The 18,318-nt window shown below is 37.7% G+C and overlaps 1 pseudogene; it reads left to right on the top strand.

Annotated features, from left to right (window-relative positions):
• Positions 1-6,584: 6,584 nt before the first annotated feature.
• LOC124521500 (uncharacterized) lies at positions 6,585-6,726 on the top strand (annotated as a pseudogene).
• Positions 6,727-18,318: the final 11,592 nt, after the last annotated feature.

Below are 18,318 nucleotides of genomic sequence, written 5' to 3'. Positions count from 1 at the left end.
GAGGTACATGTACTCTTAATTCTCTTCACCTATTTTACCCATCCCCCCACGCACCTCACTTCTGTTAACCATCTGTTTGTTCTCTATAGTTAAGAGTGTTTTTTGGCTTACCTCTTTTTTTCCCCCTTTGTTCACTTGTTTTGTTTCTTAAATTCCACATTTGAGTGAAATCATATGGTATTTGTCTTTCTCTGACTGGCTTATTTCACTTAGTATTATACTGTCTAAATCCATCCATGTCATTGCAAATGGCAAAATTTCATTATTTTTTATGGCTGAATAACATTCCGTTGTGTATGTATATTATGTATGTATATTATGTATATACATATATATATACCACTTCCTTTTTATCCATTCATTCATCAATCAATGGATATTGGGCTGCTTCCATAATTTGGCTACTGTAAATAATGCTGCTATAAATATAAGGGGTGCCTATATCTCTTCAAATTAGTGTTTTTGTATTCTTTGGGTTAATACCTAGTAGTGCAATTACCAGATCATAGTGATGAAGGAACCACAGCAAGCTGAGGGAATAGCACAAGCTAGCAACCTACCCCCTGCCCTCAGAGGGGATATGTGTGATATTCCTCAGGTAGTCCTTGCTGCTCAAGAACAAAGGAAAGGCTAAAACTATGGTTAACTGATAAGAGATTACAGCCATGCAGGACAGGAGTCTCCATCAGTTTACAAAAGCCTTAGTAAATGACAAAAAAAAAAAAAAAAAGAAAGAAAAAGAAAAAGAAAAAGACAATCTTATCAATAGCCTAACCTCCAGAAACCCATAGACTCAGTTTTATGGAGCCCTAACATCACCCTCCCCTCCATTGAGATGTGGAGAACAAAGACAAGAAGAAAATGGTAGATAAAATTAAATTTCCTTATAACCTGCAGCCCATTGACAAATACTTGAGGCAAATATAGAGTATAAGATTCCTCCAGAAACTCCCTACTGTCTTAATGTTAATGTTTTTCTAGAGGGAAAAACAATCTTAGCTTGACAATAGCTAGGCCTCCGGTATCATTTGAGTCTTCTTTAGCATATGAAAGTCCTTTTGGAAACCTCCCTTTTGCCTTTACCTCCTTCTACTTCTTAGTATATAATTAATTACTACTTACAGCCCCAGTGCAGCTCTTCCTGCCCACGAATCCTGTCCCCGTGCTTTAATAAAATCACCTTTTTGCACCAAAGATCCCAAGAATTCTTTCTTGGCCATCGGCTCTGGACCCCCACCATTACTCCAAAACTGCATCAATAGGGTAGTTCTATTTTTCACTTTTGGGAAACTTCTATAGTGTTTTCCAGAGTGGCTGCACCAATTTGCATTCCCATCAACAGTACACAGCCTCACCAATACTTCTTGTTTCTTGTGTTTTTGATTTTAGCCTTTTGGACAGATGTAAGGTGATATTGTGGTTTTGATTTGCATTTCCCTGATGATGAGTGATGCTAAGTATCTTTTCATGTGTCTGTGGGCCATCTGTTCTTGGAGAAATGTCTGTTCATGTCTTCTGCCCACTTTTTAATTGGACAATTTTTTTTTTTTTTGGTATTGAGTTGTAGAAGTTATGTATTTTGGATACTAATCCTTTATCAGATATGTCACTTGTAAATATCTGCTCCCATTCAGTAGGTTGTCTTTTAGTTTTGTTAATTGTTGTCCTTTGCTGTGCAGAAGCCTTTTATTTCAATGTAATTCCAACAGTTTATTTTGCTCTTGTTTCCCTTGCCTTAAAAGACATATCTAGAAGGACGTTGCTATGACCAATGTAAAAGAGCATTGAGCTGCCTGTGCTCTCTTCTAGGATTTTTTGAAGTTTACTTATTTATTTATTTATTTAGAGAGAGACAGACAGAGAGAGAATGCGAGCAGGGGAGGGGCAGAGATAGAGGGAGAGAGAGAATCCCCAGCAGGCTTGGCACTGTCAGCACAGAGCCTGACATGGGACTCAAACTCGTGAACCACGAGATCATGACCTGAGCCAAAGTTGGACACTTAACCAACTGAGCCACCCTGGTGCCCAGGTTAGGTTTATTTCTAGGTATTTTATTACTTTTGGTGCAACTGTATACAGAAATTTCTTCTTAATTTCTCTTTCTGCTGCTTATTTGTGTATAGAAATGCAACAGATTTCTGTACATTGATTTTGTATCTTGCAACTGTACTGCATTCATTTATCAGTTCTAGCACTTTTTTTTTTTTTGGTGTAGTCTTTCAAGTTTTTTATATATAGTATCATGTCATCTACCAAAAGTGAGTTTTACTTATTCCTTACCGATTTGGATGCCTTTTATTTCTTTACATTGTTTGATTCCTGCTGTGAGGACTTTCAGTACTATGTGGGTAAATGTGGTTAAGAGTGAACATCCTTGTCTTGTTCCTGACCTTAGAGAGGAAGCTCTCAGTTTTTCCACCATTGAGTATGATGTTACCTATGGGTTTGTCATATATGGCTTTTATTATGCTGAGGTATGTTCCTTGTAAACCTACTTTGTTGAGTGTTTGTATCATAAATAATTGTTGTACTTGGTCAAATGTTTTTTCAAATCTATTGAAATGGTCATATGGTTCTTTCCTTCCTCTTATTGATGTTATGTATCACATTGATTGATTTACAAATATTGAACCACTCTTGCAATCTGGGAATAAATCCCACTTGATTGTTGTGAATGTTTTTTTTAATGTATTGTAGGATTTGGTTTGCCAATATTTTGTTGAGGTTTTGCATCTATATTCATCAGAGATATTGGCCTATAGTTCTCTTTTTTTCGTGGAGTCTTTATCTGGTTTTGGTATCAGGGTAATGCTGGCCTCATAGAATGAATTGCTAAGTTTTTCTTCCTTTTCTACTTTTTGGAATAGTTTGAGAATAGGTATTAACTCTTCTATAAATGTTTGGTAGAATTCACCTGCGAAACCATCTGGTCTTGGACTTTTACTTGTGGGGAGTTTTTTGATTACTTATTTAATTTCATTGCTGGTAATCAGTCTGTTCAAGTTTTCTATTTCTTCCTGTTTCCAATTTGGTAGGTTATATGTTTCTAGGAATTTATCCATTTCTTCTAGGTTGTCCAGTTTGTTGGCATATAATTTTTCATAATATTCTCTTATAATCCTTTGTATTTCTGTGGTGTTAGTTGTTATCTCTCCTCTTTCCTTTGTGATTTTGAGTTCTTTTTTTATGAGTCTGGGTAGAGGCTTATCAATTTATCTTTTCAAAGAACCAGCACCTGGTTTCATTGATCTGTTCTTGTGTTTGTTTTAGTTTCTATATCATTTATTTCTGCTCTAACCTTTATTTTTTTCTTCCTTTTGCTGCATTTGGGTGTTGTTTGTTCTTTTTCTAGCTCCTTTAGGTGTAAGGCTAGGTTGTTTATTTGAGATTTTTCTTCTTGAGTTAGGCCTGCATTTCTGTAAATTTCCCTCTTAGAACCACTTTTGCTTGCATCCCAAAGATTTTGAACCCTTTTGTTTCATTTTTGTTTCCATGTACTTTTTGATTTTTTCCTTTATTTCTTGGTTGACCCATTCACTGTTTAGTAGCATGTTATTTAACCTTCATGTATTTGTGATCTGTCCAGATTTTTCTTGTGGTTGACTTCTTATTTCATTGCATTGTGGTCAGAAAAGATGCATGGTATAACTTCGATCTTTTTTAATTTATTGAGACTTGTTTTGTGATGTAATATGTGATCTATTCTGGAACATGTTCCATGTGCACTTGAAAAGAATGTGTATCCTGCTGTTTTAGGATGGAATGTTCTAAATTTATCTTAGGTCCCTCTCTCCCAGTGTATCATTCAAAATCAAACATTGTTTCCTTATTGATTTTCCTTTTAGATTGTCTGTCCATTGATGTAAGTGGGATGTTAAAGTTCCCTACTGTTATTGTATTATCAGATTGTTCCTTTATGTTTGTTATGAACTGTTTTATGTATTCAGGTGCTTTCATGTTGGGTGCATAAATATTTTAAATTGTGTATTTTTGTTGGATTGTCCCCTTCATGGTTATACAGTGTCCTTCTTTCTCTCATTACAGTCTTTGTTTTAAAGTCAGTTTTGTCTGTTACAAGTATTATTAGCTTGGTTTTCTCTTCACATCCATTTGTGTGATAAATGTTTCTCCATCCCCTTGCTTTCCATCTCCATGTGTCTTTAGGGCTGAAATGAGTCTCTTGTAGGTAGCATATAGATGGGTCTTTTTGTTTTGTTTTCTTTTGTTTTATCCATTCCATTACTCTATGATTGGAGTATTTAGTCCATTAACATTCAAAGTAATTATTGATAAATAGGTAGTTATTGCCATTTTGTTACTTGTTTTGTGTTTATTTTTGTGGGTCTTCTCTGTTCCTTTCTTCCTTTGCTGTCTTCTCTAGGTTGGCTTTCTTTAGTAATATACTTGGATCCCTATGTCTTTATTTTTTGGATATATTACTAGTTTTTGATTTGTGGTTACCATTATATTTATATACAAAATCCTGTGCATATAGCAGTCTATATTAACTTGATGGTCACTTAAGTTCGAACCTATTTTTTACTCCTCTCCTTTCCATGTTTTAGACATATGGTGTCATACTTTACATCCTCTTATTTTGTGAATCCTTTGATTTTTACAGATACATTTACGTTACTGCTTTTTTACTTCTCACTTTCCTTACTCCTACTTATGGTTTTTCCTTCTCAAAGAGTCCCTTTTAATGTTACTTACAAGGATAGTTTAGTGGTCATGATCTATTTTAACTTTGCTTGTCTGGGAAATTCTTTATCTCCCTTTCTATTCTAAATGATAGCCTTGGCTGGATTGAGAATTCTTAGCTGCAGATTTTTCCTTTTCAGCACTTTGAATATATCATGTCACTGTCTTCTAAAGTTTCTGCTGAAAAATCAGGTTATAGCCTTGTAAGGTTTCCCTTGTATATAACTGTTTTATTTTCTGTTGCTGCTTTTAAAATTCTTTATCACTGCTTTTTGCAGTTTTAATTACTGTGTGTCTTGGTGTGGACCTCCTTGGGTTAATTTTGTTAGGAGATCTCTGTGCCTCTCTGCCTTCTGGATCTGAATTTCTATTTCCTTCCCCCAATTTTCAGCTTTATTTTTTCAAATAAATTTTCTATCCTCTTTTCTCTCTTCTTCTAGGATTCCTATAATGTGAATGTTATTACACTTGATGGAGTCACTGAGTTCCCTAAGTTTATTCTCATTTTGCATATTTTTTTTCCCTCTCACCTGCTCAGCTTGATTACTTTCCATTACTCTTTCCTCCAGGTTGATTTGTTCTTTGCTTCCTCTAGCCTGCTATTTATTCCATCTAGTATTTTTACTTTCAATTACTGTGTTCTTCATCTCTGACTGGTTCCTTTTTTTAATCTTTCATAAGGGTCCTCTACTCTTCTCAAGTCCAGTGAGTATCTTTATAATCATTACTTTAAATTCGCTATCAGGCATTTTGCTTATCTCCATTTTGCTTATCTCCATGAGTCTCTTCCTGTGATGTTTTCCTGTTTTTTTAAATTTTTTTATTGTTTATTTTTGAGACAGAGTGCAAGCAGGAAAGGGGCAGAGAGAGAGGGAGACACAGAATCTGAAGCAGACTCCAGGCTCTGAGCTGTCAGCACAGAGCCCGATGCAGGGCTTGACCCCACAAACCATTCGATCATGACCTGAGCCAAAGTCAGATGCTTAACTGACTGAGCCACCTAGGTGCCCCTGTCTCATTTTTTCATTAGGGACATATTCCTCAGTCTTCTCATTTGGTCTGTTTCTCTTGTTACGAAAGTCAGCTACATCTCTTGCCTTTGAAAGTTGTGGATGGGGCATGCAGTTTTAACAAGGTGCATGAGTCTTTCACAGGAGGTGATCAGCCGCCACTGGAACCAAGGCCCCACAGAAGGTATATGGTTGGGAGATGTGATGTTGGCAAGGTTTACACTGGTCTTCTGGGGGAGAGGACCACAGCACAGACACTGAGGGAGGCTTGGCTGGAGGTGGCTTGGCACAGTGTAAGCAAGTTAAGTAGGGAGTGTCTGCACAGTGCTGGTTCCTACCGGTATGTTTATACTGCAGCTAGGGGAGAGAAATTGCACCTGCCAGTTCCTTTGTCCCTAGAGAATTCCCTCAGCTTCTCTGAGATTAGTAAATAACTCCTTCCCATATACCTCAGGCATTTTTCAGACTGTAATCTCCATGGGCTGTGTGTTGTGCTGTTTCAAGGGTAAGGACTCCATTTCCTGTTGCCCTCCCAGCTCTCCCAGAGATGAGCCTGCTGATTTTTGAAGTTCCAGACTGTAAGTCCTGTTGGTTGTAAGAACTCATGAACTTTGCCCCTCTGGTTTTCAAAGCCAAATGTTATGGGGATTTGCCTTCCCTATGCAGACTCTCTGATGTGATAGTCTGTTTCTCTCTTCTCTCTAGGCCGGTGGCTCTCTCCTTCTATTGACCACACCTGTGGGGTTTAGTTCCCCACAGCATCTCCACCCTTCCTACTCTCTTCAATGTGGCTTCTTCTTTATATTGAACTATGGAGTTTGTTCTCCCAGTCTTTGGATCATTTTCTGGGTTATTTAGATTTATATGAGTGTTATCGCTTCTCGGCCTTTTGGCTAAGATCAAGTGTAGATTTATATGAGTGTTATCCATGGGACTACTGAGCTTAGAGTCCTTTTAGTCCTCTATCTTCCCCAGAAATCTAATATTACATAGTTTTTAATTTTTTTAATTTAAATACAAGTTAGTTAACATATAGTGTAATAAAATCTTCAGGAATAGAATTTAGTGGTTCATCACTTACATATAACACCCAGTGCTCATCCCAACAAGTGTCTTCCTTAATGCCCCTCAACCCTTTAACCCTTATCCCCACCCAACACCACGCCAGCAACCCTCTGTCTGTTCTCTGTATTTAAGAGTCTGTTATGGTTTGCCTCCCTCTCTGTTTTTATATTATTTTTGCTCCCCTTCCCTTGTGTTCATCTGTTTTGTATCTTAAATTCCACATATTAGTAAAGTCATAGGATATTTGTCTTTCTCTGACTTATTTTGCTTAACATAATACATTCTAGTTCCATCCACATTGTCGCAAATGGCAAGATTTCATTCTTTTTGATCTCCAAGTAATATTCCAGTGTGTGTGTGTGTGTGTGTGTGTGTGTGTATGTATGTATATATATGTGTGTGTGTGTATATATATATATATATGTGTGTGTGTGTGTGTGTATGTATATATACATGCCACATTTTCCTTATCCATTCATCAGTTGATGGACATTTGGGGTCTTTCCACACTTTGGCTATTGTCAATAGTGCTGCTGTAAGCATTGGGGTGCATGGGCCCCTTCGAATCAGCATTTTTTGTATTGTTTGGATAAATACCTAGTAGGCAATTGCTGGGTTGTAGGGTAGTTCTACTTATAATTTTTTGAGGAAACTCCATACTGTTTTCCAGAGTGGCTGCACCAGTTTGCATTCCCACCAGCAATACAAAAGGGTTCCCTTTTCTCTGCATCCTTGCTAACATCTGTCATTGCCTAAGTTGTTAATGTTAGCCATTCTTGACAGTTGTGAGGTGATATTTCATTGTGGTTTTGATTCACATTTTCCTGATGATGAGTGATGCTGAGCATTTTTTCATCTAATATTATATTTTTCACCATAATTTTAAGAAATGATCCTGATATCGAATGGTGATATTGATATGTCTTGCATCTTCCCACTCCAAGATCTCTGTAAAAGGTACTATGTCTTATAGAGTAGTCCTCCATTGTCTGAAGTTTTGCATTCCATGGTTTCAGTTACCGCAATCAACCATGGTCCAGAAGCAGATGATTCTCCATTTCATGTACTGTCAGAAGGTCAATAGTAACCTAATGCTACATCAGAATGCCTAAGTCATCTACCTTACTTTGTCTCATCACGTAGGCATTTTATCATCTCACATAATCACAGGAAGGGTGAGCACAGTACAATAAGATATTTTGAGAGAGTCACATAACTTTTATCACAGTATATTCTTATAATTGTTCTATTTTATTATTCTTGTTGTTACTCTCCTACTGCCCCTAAATTATAAATCAAACTTTATTATTTTATTTTAATTTATTTTAATTTTATTTTAATTTTACTTTATTTTATTTATTATAGGTATGTATACATAGGAAAAAACATAGTATATATAACATTAAGTACTATCTGCAGTTTCAGGCATCCACTGGAGGACTTGGAACATATCCCCCACGGATAAGAAGGTGATGTGATGTGGGGTCCAGCAGTGAACAGTCAAGAAAGAATTCTTGATCATTTTCAGTGCACAAAAGGTGGTTTTATTATAGCACAGGAACAGGACCTAGGGGCAGGAATAGCTGCCCTAGGATTGTGAGGAGCAATTGGTTATATGCTTAAGTTGGTTGGGGGGGGGGGGGGACGTGGTTAGGGACAAAGGAAGTTTCCATGAGAATTTGCTTGTGTTAAAGATGACTTACAGGATCCTGGAGGCCTGGCTATTGTCAAGCTAATGTTTTTTTGCCTCTAGCAAAGCATTAACATTAACACAGTTGGGAGTTCCTGTAGGAATGTCATACTCTGCCAATCTAAGTATTTGTCAATGGGCTGCAAGTTGTAAGGAAATTTAATTTTATCTACATTTCCTTTTGCCTTTGTTCTCCACATCAGAGGACACCACTGTACATTTCTTTACCTCTTCTTCTCCCTCTTCCCCAATGTCCAGTGGTGGTCCAGTGTCTGGGCTCAGAGCAGATACTCAATCTAATCTGAGCTGGGGGCTCAGTGAAAACTCCAATCTACAGCAAGGGAGGGAGCTGTGTGAGAATCAGAGTAGAAAGAGAGAGGCAAGAAAGGGGAAAGATGAAGGAATAAACCCAGGAAAGAAATAGAGACATAAGAAAAGTAGGACTGATAAGGAAAAGTTATTTCCATATCTTGCTGATGATTACCACCTCATCTACCACTACAGTCATAGGCCATGACAGTGCACCATTGGAGAGGTCCCACATTACTTTTCTGTTGAAATTTCACTCATCCACCCCGACCTCCTGAGGGAAAGGAACACCAGCCTGGCCCACCTTCAGTGTCATTTGTTCACTTTGCAGAACTAGGCTTGGCTTGGCTTACCAGGTCCCATTCCTCAAACACTCCTCACCATTCCTTTGAGAAAATTGCTTCTGTGATGACTCACAGAGAAGGAGCCATAAAACACTGAATCACCAATGCCCCCTCCTGCCCTGCTCAGTAGCTTCTGCTTTGTGTTTTCCCTTCCAGAGACAATTTAGGATCTGCTTCTGTGCTTCTGGCCCCATACAACAGCTGCCACTGCTGGCTAAATGAAAATCAGCAGTAATCTTTTCCCCAACTCATTGTTTACCTGAAACTTGTTGTCACTGATAAATGCCCTGCCTTGCCTGGCTACTAACCAAACTCAAAAAGAAAAGAAAATCAGATCAACAAGAGAACAGATCTGTGCTTGGCTCTTGCTCATGCTGTTTCTAAATGATAAGCAAGAAATTCATGTCCCTGACTGAGGCTGAAAAAAACCTTTCTCTGTGTTTGAAAACTGTTTAGGAATTATTAGAATGATGTGACTTTGAAAAGGCCCGCACTGAAGGGAAAAGAAACATTCCTTTAAACATTTTTTTTCCAAAAATGGTCCAGCAATCTATATGCAAAAACATTAATCTAGACACAGAATTTATATCCTTCCCACAGATTAACTCCAAATGGATCAGAGATCTAAATGTAAAATGCAAAACTATGAAAATTCTAGAAAATAGCAGGAGAAAACCTGGATGACCTTGGGTATGTGATGAGTTTTTAGATATGACACCAAAGACACGATGTGTGAAAGAATTGATACAGCTGAAATTCCTTAAAACTAAAAACTTCTGCTCTGAGAAAGACAGTAACACAAGAATGAGAATATGAGCCACATGGTGGGAGAAAAAAATTGCAAAAGACAGAACTGAGGGTGTGAGTTCACTAAACGAGAGTCTCCACTAAATGGGTGGAATTTCTCTCTCTAGGGCTGGAGGTGCTGATGAGCACCATTTTTGATATCCCCCCTCCACCTTGACAGCTCATAAAGAAGCAGGGTCCCTGCATAATAGCCATCTAGTACTGCCCCAGCACACCCCAGACCCTCAGCCTGTATGAGCTCTGGCCTTCCCCACAAGGCAGCCCTGGCACAGCATGTTCCAGGACCCCACCCCCAGACTGTGCCTGACCCAACTATCCTACCAGGGCAGCACTAGAAGAGCAGGTCCCAGGAAACTCCCCTACCCCATACCTGCTCCAGCTCTATCCATCCCAAGGCAGCCCTGGCATGACATGCCCTGGGACAGACCTAGCCAGTGCCTGATCCATCTGTCCAGCTAAAATGGCCCCAGAGCAGTATGCACCAGGATCCCCCTGGCATATACCTGCTCCAGCTCCAGCCGTCCCACCAAGGCAACCCCAGTGCAGAGCACCTCATGACCCCCAGATTATGCTTGCTTCGCCTTCACCTGACCTGCCAAAGCCACCAGGTACACGCAGTCTATAAAGGGGATACTCCTACACAAGGCTACTCCTTCAAGACTGGAAGAAGCAGCAATTCTGCCTAATTTATAGAACAAACACAGAAAGTCAAACAAAATGAAGAGACAGAGGAATATATTCTAAATTTAAGAACAAGATAAAACCTTGGAAGTGGCGGGGGGGGGGGGCGGACTGCTAATAAAATGGAGATAAGTAACTTACCTGACAATCAGTTCAAATAGTCATAAGGATATTTTCTAAACTCAAGAGAAGAATGGAGGAACAAAGTGAGAATTTCAACAGAGTTGAAATATAAGAAAAAGAAACTCAACAAAGACAACCAATCAGAGCTGAAGTATACAATAATTAAAATAAAAAATACACTGGAGGGAATTAACAACAGACTAGATGATAAAGAACAGATCAGTGATCTGAATGACAGAATAATAGATATTACCCAATGAGGATAATTTAAGGAACTCCTAGGACAACATCAAGCACCTTAACATTTGCATTTTAGAGGTCCCAGGAGAAGAGAGAGAAAGGGGCAGAAAAACTTATTTGAAGAAATAATGGCTGAAAAGCTTCCCAATCTGGAGAAGGAAACAGACATCCAGGTCAAGGAAGTGTACAGAGTCCCAAACAGAATGAACCCAAAGAGATCCAAACCAAGGCATATTTAAATTTAAATGGCAAAAGTTAAAGAGAGAATCTTAACAATCTACTTCAAAAATGGGCAGAGGACCTGAGTAAACCTTTCTCTAAAGAAGACACAAAGATGACAAACATACATCAGGGAAATGAAAATCAAAATAACAATATCACCTCACACCTGAAAGAATGGCTAAAACAAAAAACATAAGAAACATAGAAGCCTAGAAACAGAAGAAACAAGAAGTGTTGGTAGGATGTGGAGAAAAGAGAACCCTCACACACTGCTGGTAGAAATGCAAATTGGTACAGCCACTGTGGAAAACAGTATGGAGATTCTTCACAATATTAAAAAGAACTCTGAGGGGCGCCTGGGTGGCGCAGTCGGTTAAGCGTCCGACTTCAGCCAGGTCACGATCTCGCGGTCCGTGAGTTCGAGCCCCGCGTCGGGCTCTGGGCTGATGGCTCAGAGCTTGGAGCCTGTTTCCGATTCTGTGTCTCCCTCTCTCTCTGCCCCTCCCCCATTCATGCTCTGTCTCTCTCTGTCGCAAAAATAAATAAACGTTGAAAAAAAAAATTAAAAAAAAAAAAAAAAAAAAAGAACTCTGATACAATCCAACAATTTTACCTCTGGGTATTTCTATGAAGAAATGAAAACACTCATTTGAAAAGATACATGCAACCTATGTTCACTGTACCATTATTTACAATAGCCAAGCTGTGGAAGCAACCTGAAGGGATGACTAAAGACGATGTGGTAGATCTCTGTGTGTGTGTGTATATGTGTATGTATGTACACAAACACATGCACAATGGAATATTATTCAGCCATAAGAAAAAAGTCTTGGGGGCACCTGAGAGGCTTAGTCAGTTAGGTGTCTGACTCTTGATTTTGGCTCAGGTCATGATCTCATGGTCATGAGATTGAGCCCTGTGTTGGGATCTGTGCTGACTGTGGAGTCTGCTTCAGATTCTCCCTCTCTCTCTCCCTCTGCCCTTCTTCCCCACTCACGTTCTCTCTCTCTCTCTCTCTCTCTCTCTCTCAAAGAAACATTAAAAAATAAAATAAAAAATAAAAATCTTGCTATTTGTGATAACATGGATGGACCTAGAGGGTATTACATGAAGGGAAATAATCAGAGAAAGACAAATATCATATGATTTCACTTACATGTGAAATCTAAAACAAATAAACAAAAACAGAAACAGAATCCTAGATGCAAAGAAAAATCTGCTGGTGGCCAAAGGAATGGGGGTGGGAGATAGGCAAAATAGGGAAAGGCTATTAAAAGGTACAAACTTCCAGCTCTAAAATAATTAAGGCACGGAAATACAATGTACAGCACAGAGAATACAGTTAATATGTAATAAGTTTGGTGACAGATGGTAGCTAGATTTACCATGGTAATCACTTCATAATGTGATGTGTTGAATCACTATGCTATACACCTGAAACTAATTTAATATTGTATGTTAACTACACTTTAATTTTTAAAAAGAGAAAGAGAGAATCTTAAAAGCAGCAAGATAAAATATAGTCTCATGCATAGAAAACACCATAAGATTATCAGCTGAATTTCCTGCAGGGAGTGGAAAGGCTTAAAGTGCTGAAAGCAGGGGCACCTGGGTGGTTCAGGTGGTTGAGTGTCTGACTCTTGATTTCAGGTAAGGTCATGATCTCACAGTTCATGAGTTTGAGCCCTGCATCAGGCTCTACATTGACAGTGCAGAACCTGCTTGGGATTTTCTCTCTTCTCTCTCTGCCCCTCCTCTCTCTCTCTCTCTCTCAAAATAAATAAATAAACTTCAAAAAAATAAAGTGCCAAAAGGGAAAATAAAGTGTAAAGGGAAGAACTTACAACCAAGACTATTCTACCCAGCAAGACTGTCATTCAAAACTGAAAGAGAGATAGAGAGTTTCCCAGACAGGCAAAAGCTAAAGGAGATCATTGCCACTAAACTGGTGTTATGAAAAATGTTAAGGGATCTCCTTTAAACAGAAGAGGGAATAACTAGAAATAAGTAAATATTTGAAAGAAAAAAAATCTCATTGGTCAAGCAAATATATAGGCAAATATAAAGTCAGTGAAACAGTCACTTTAAAAACTAGTGCAAAGGTAAAAAGAAAAAAATAGTAAAATCAACTATAGTAGTTAAGAGATACACACAATAAAAAATGTAAAATAGGATGTCAAAAATATAAAACGTGGGAAGAGTAATAATGTAATTCCTTTAGGATGCAAACTTAAGTGACTATTAGCTGAAAATAGACTGAATATATATGAATCTCATGGTAATCACAAACCGAAATCTACAATAGACATACACACACACACACACACACACACACACACACACACACACGTACAGAAAGGAATCTAAAAATAACACTAAAGAAAATCATCAAACCACAAGAGAAGAGACCAAGAGAAGAAGAAAGGAATAGGGAACTAAAAAAACAACTCCAATACAATGAATAAATGACAGTAAGTACACACCTATCAAGAATTACTTTAATTTTTTTAATGTTTATGTATTTTTGAGAGAGAGCAGGGGAGGAGCAGAGAGAGAGGGAGACACAGAATCTGAAGCAGGCTCCAGGCTCTGAGCTGTCAGCACAGAGCCCCACGTGGGGCTTGAATCCACAGTGTGAGATTATGACCTGAGCTGAAGTTGGATGCTTAACCAACTGAGCCACCCAGGTGCCCGTATCAAGAATTACTTTAAATGTAAACAGACTAAATGTTCCAATCAAAAGATACAGGGTGACCGAATGGATTTTTTTTTAAGACCCATCTAGGGGTGCCTGGGTGGCTCAATTTGTTAAGTGTCCAACTTCGACTCAAGTCATGATCTTGCAGTTGGTGAGTTAAAGCCCCACATTTGGCTCTGTGCTGACAGCTCAGAGCCTGGAGCCTGCTTCAGATTCTGTCTCCCTCTCTCTCTGACCCTCCCCCGTTCAGACTCTTTCTCTCTCTCTCAAAAATAAATAAACATTTAAAAAAAATTTTTTTAAAGATCCATCTATATGCTGCCTACAAGAGATTCACTTCAGATCCAAACACACAAACTTGAAAGTAAAGGAATGGAAAAAGTTATTCCATGCAAAAAGAAAGAAAGTTGGAATGGTGGAATATCAATACTCATATGAGACAAAATAAACTTTATTTTTTTAATTTTTATTATTTTTGAGAGTGAGAGACAGAGTGCAAGCAGGGAAGGGGCAGAGAGAGGGGGAGACACAGAATCTGAAGTGGGCTCGAGGCTCTGAGCTGTCAGCACAGAGCCCGACACAAGGTTCATACTCACAAATGGTGAGGTAGTGACCTGAGCCAAAGTTGGACACTTAACCAACTGAGCCACCCAGGTGGCCCAGAGACAAAATAATATTTAAAACAAAGACTGTAGTAATAGGCAAAGAAGAAAATTGCATAAAGTTAAAGTAGCCAAACCAAGAAGAGGATATTACATGCATAAATGTTTAGGTACTTAATGTAGGAGGACCTAAACATATAAAGCAAACGTTAATAGACATAAAAAGCCGAAATTGACAGTAATACAACAATAGTAGGAGAATGTAATATCCCACTTACATTCAGTGGATAGATCTCTCAGACAGAAAATCAATAAGGGAATGTTGACTTTAAGTGACACATTAGACAGATGGACTCAATAGATACAATAGAACCTTTCGTCCCCAAAATGCAGAATATACATTCTTTTCAAGTGCACACAGAACATTCTTCAGAATATATCACATCCCACAAAACAAGCCTCAATAAATTCAAAAAGACGGCAATCATATAAAGCATCCTTTCCAGTCACAATAGTATTAAATCAATTGTAAACCAATTACAAGAACAAAACTGGAAAAAACACAAGCATGAGAAGACTAAACAACATGTTAGTAAAGAACCAATAGATCAGGGGTGCCTGGGTGGCTCAGTCGGTTGAGCGTCCAACTTCAGCTCAGGTCACAATCTCGCTGTCCGTGAGTTCGAGCCCCGGGTCAGGCTCTGGGCTGATGGCTCAGAGCCTGGAGCCTGCTTCCGATTCTGTGTCTCCCTCTCTCTCTGCCCCTCCCCCGTTCATGCTCTGTCTCTGTCTCAAAAATAAATAAATGTTAAAAAAAATTTTTTTTAATTAAAAAAAAAAAAGAACCAATAGATCAATCTAGAAATCAAGGAGGAAGTGAAAAATTGCCTTGAGACAAATAAAAATGGAAACACAACTTCCCAAAACCTGTGGCACACAACAAAAGCAGTTCTAAGAGGGAAATTCAGGCCTACTTCAAGAAACAAGAAAAATTCCAAATAAACAATTTAACTTTACATCTAAAGGAACTACAAAAGGAAGAATAAACACAGTGCAAAGGTAGTAGACAGAAGGAAATAATAAAGACCAGAGCAGAAATAAATTAGAGACTAAACAATAGAAAAGATCACTAAAACTAAAAGCTGGTTTTTTGAAAAGATGAACAAAATGGAGATAAACCTGTTTATCTCCAGTGGCAGACTCATTAAGGAATTGAGAGAACCCAAATAAATGAAAGAGAAGTTACAACTGACACCACAGAAATACAAAGGATCATAAGACTACTATGAACAATTATATGCCAACAAATTGGAAAACCTAGAATGGATAAATCCCTAGAAACACACAATCTTCTAAGAATAAATCATGAAGAAAATCTGAATAGATTACAAGTAGTATAATTAAATCAGTAATTTAAAACTCTCAAAAAACGGAAGTCCAGAACCAAACAAAAAAAAAATCCTTAACAAAATGTTAGCAAATCAAATTCAACAACATACTGAAGGGATTGTTCAACATTCACAAATCAATCAATATGATACATTACATTCACAAAATGAAGGAAAAAAATCATATGATCACCTCAATAGATGTACAAAAAGCATTTGACAAAATTCAACAGCAGTTTATGATACAAACTCTCAACAAAGTGGATATAAATAGAATGTACCTCAACATAATAAAGACCATATATGACAAACCCACAGCTAACATCATACTTAATGGTGAAAAGCTGACAGCCATTCTTCTAACACCAGGAACAAAGCAAGGATGCTCATTTCACCACATTTATTCAATGTGGTATTAGAAGTCCTGCCCATAGCAATTAGGCAAGAAAAAGAAACAACATATATGCAAATTGCAAGTACAAAGTTAAAACTGTCACTATTTGTACATGACAAGATACTATATATAGAAGACTCTTAAGACTCCACCAAAAAACTATTAGAACTAATAAATGAATAGTGTGTGAATAGTGTGAATAATGTGTCTATACACATTAATAGCAAACTATCAGAAAGAGAAGAAAACAGTCTCACTTAGAATCTCACTAAAAAAGATAAAATACCCAGGAATAAATTTAACCAAAGGGGGATCTGGGTGGCTCAGTTAGTTAAGTGTCCAATTTTTGATTTTGGCTCAGATTATGACCTCATAGTCATGAGATCAAGCCCTGTGTCAGGCTCCACACTGACAGCATGGAGTCTGCTTGGGATTCTCTCTCTCTCTCTCTCTCTCTCTGTTCCTACCCAACTTGCACTCTTTTAAAAAAAAATTTTTTTAATTTAACCAAGGAGAAAAAAATTAACCAAGGAGGTAAAAGACCTACACTCTGAAAATGTTATGACATTGATGAAAGAAATTAAAGAAGACACACATAAATGCAAAGATATTCCATGTTCATGGTTTGGAAAAATTAATATTGCTAAAACGTCCATACTACCCAAAGCAATCTACAGATTCAGTGCAATCCCTATCAAAATCACCAATAGTATTTCTTCACAGAACTAACAATTCCATAATTTGTAGGGAACCACAAAAGATGCTGAATAGCCAAAGCAATCTGGAGAAAGCCCAACAAAGCTAGAGGCATCATATTCCAAGATTTCAAACTATATTGTAAAACTATAGTCAACAAAACAATATGGTACTGGCACAAAAATAGACACATAGATCAATACAAGAGAATAGAGAGCCTAAAAATAAATCCATACTTATATGGTCAATTAATCTATGTCAAAGGTGGCAAGAATATACCATGTGGAAAATACAGTGTCTGCAATAAATGATGTTGATAAAACTGGACAGCTATATGCAAAAGAATAAAACTGGACCATTATCTTGTACCATATACAAAAATACATTCAAAATCGGTTAAAAACTTGAATGTAAGACCTGAAACCATAAATCTCCTAGAAGAAAATATAGGCAGTAAGATTTTTGATATCAATCTTAACAGTATTTTTTTTTCATCAGTCTCTTCAGGCCAAGGGCAAAAAAAGCTGAAACAAATTTTTAAAAAAGAGATTACATCAAATCAAACTTAAAAGCTTTTATAGGGGCGCCTGGGTGGCGCAGTCGGTTAAGCGTCCGACTTCAGCCAGGTCACGATCTTGCGGTCCGTGAGTTCGAGCCCCGCGTCGGGCTCTGGGCTGATGGCTCGGAGCCTGGAGCCTGTTTCCGACTCTGTGTCTCCCTCTCTCTCTGCCCCTCCCCCGTTCATGCTCTGTCTCTCTCTGTCCCAAAAATAAATAAACGTTGAAAAAAAAAAAAAAAAAATTAAAAAAAAAAAAAGCTTTTATACAGTGAAGGAAACTATTAGCAAAAAAAAAAGCAACCTACTGAATGAGAGATATTTGCAAATCATACATCTGATAAGAGGTTAATATCCAAAATACATAAAGAACTTACACAAGTTACTATAAAAAACACTAATTAAAAACCCAATTACAAAATGGGCAGAGGACTTGAAAGACATTTTCCCAAGGAAGACTTACCTATGGCTAATAGTTATGTGGAAAGATGTTTAACACCAACAATCAGGGAAATGCAAATCAAACCACAGTGAGATCACCTCACATCTATCAAAATGGCTAGTATATAAAAGTATCTTTGTTGGCAAATATGTGGAAAAAAGGAACCCTCATGCAGTATTGGTGGGAATGTAAATTGATAGAGTCACAATGGGAGATAATGTGAGAGTTCCTCAAAAAAATAAATACATAAATAAAAATAGAACTACCCTACAATCCAGCAATTTCACTTCTGGGTATTTACTCAAAGAAAATAAAATACCAACTTGAAGAGCTATATGCATCCCTATGTT

This window comes from Lynx rufus, unplaced genomic scaffold, assembly GCF_022079265.1.
Source record: "Lynx rufus isolate CCGP_SWC_20201006 ecotype Redwood Valley unplaced genomic scaffold, mLynRuf1.p SCAF_3, whole genome shotgun sequence".
NCBI classification, from domain to species: Eukaryota; Metazoa; Chordata; class Mammalia; order Carnivora; family Felidae; genus Lynx; species Lynx rufus.
The sequence above is the reverse complement of the archived record's forward strand: the minus strand, read 5'-3'. Positions and strand labels throughout refer to the sequence as shown.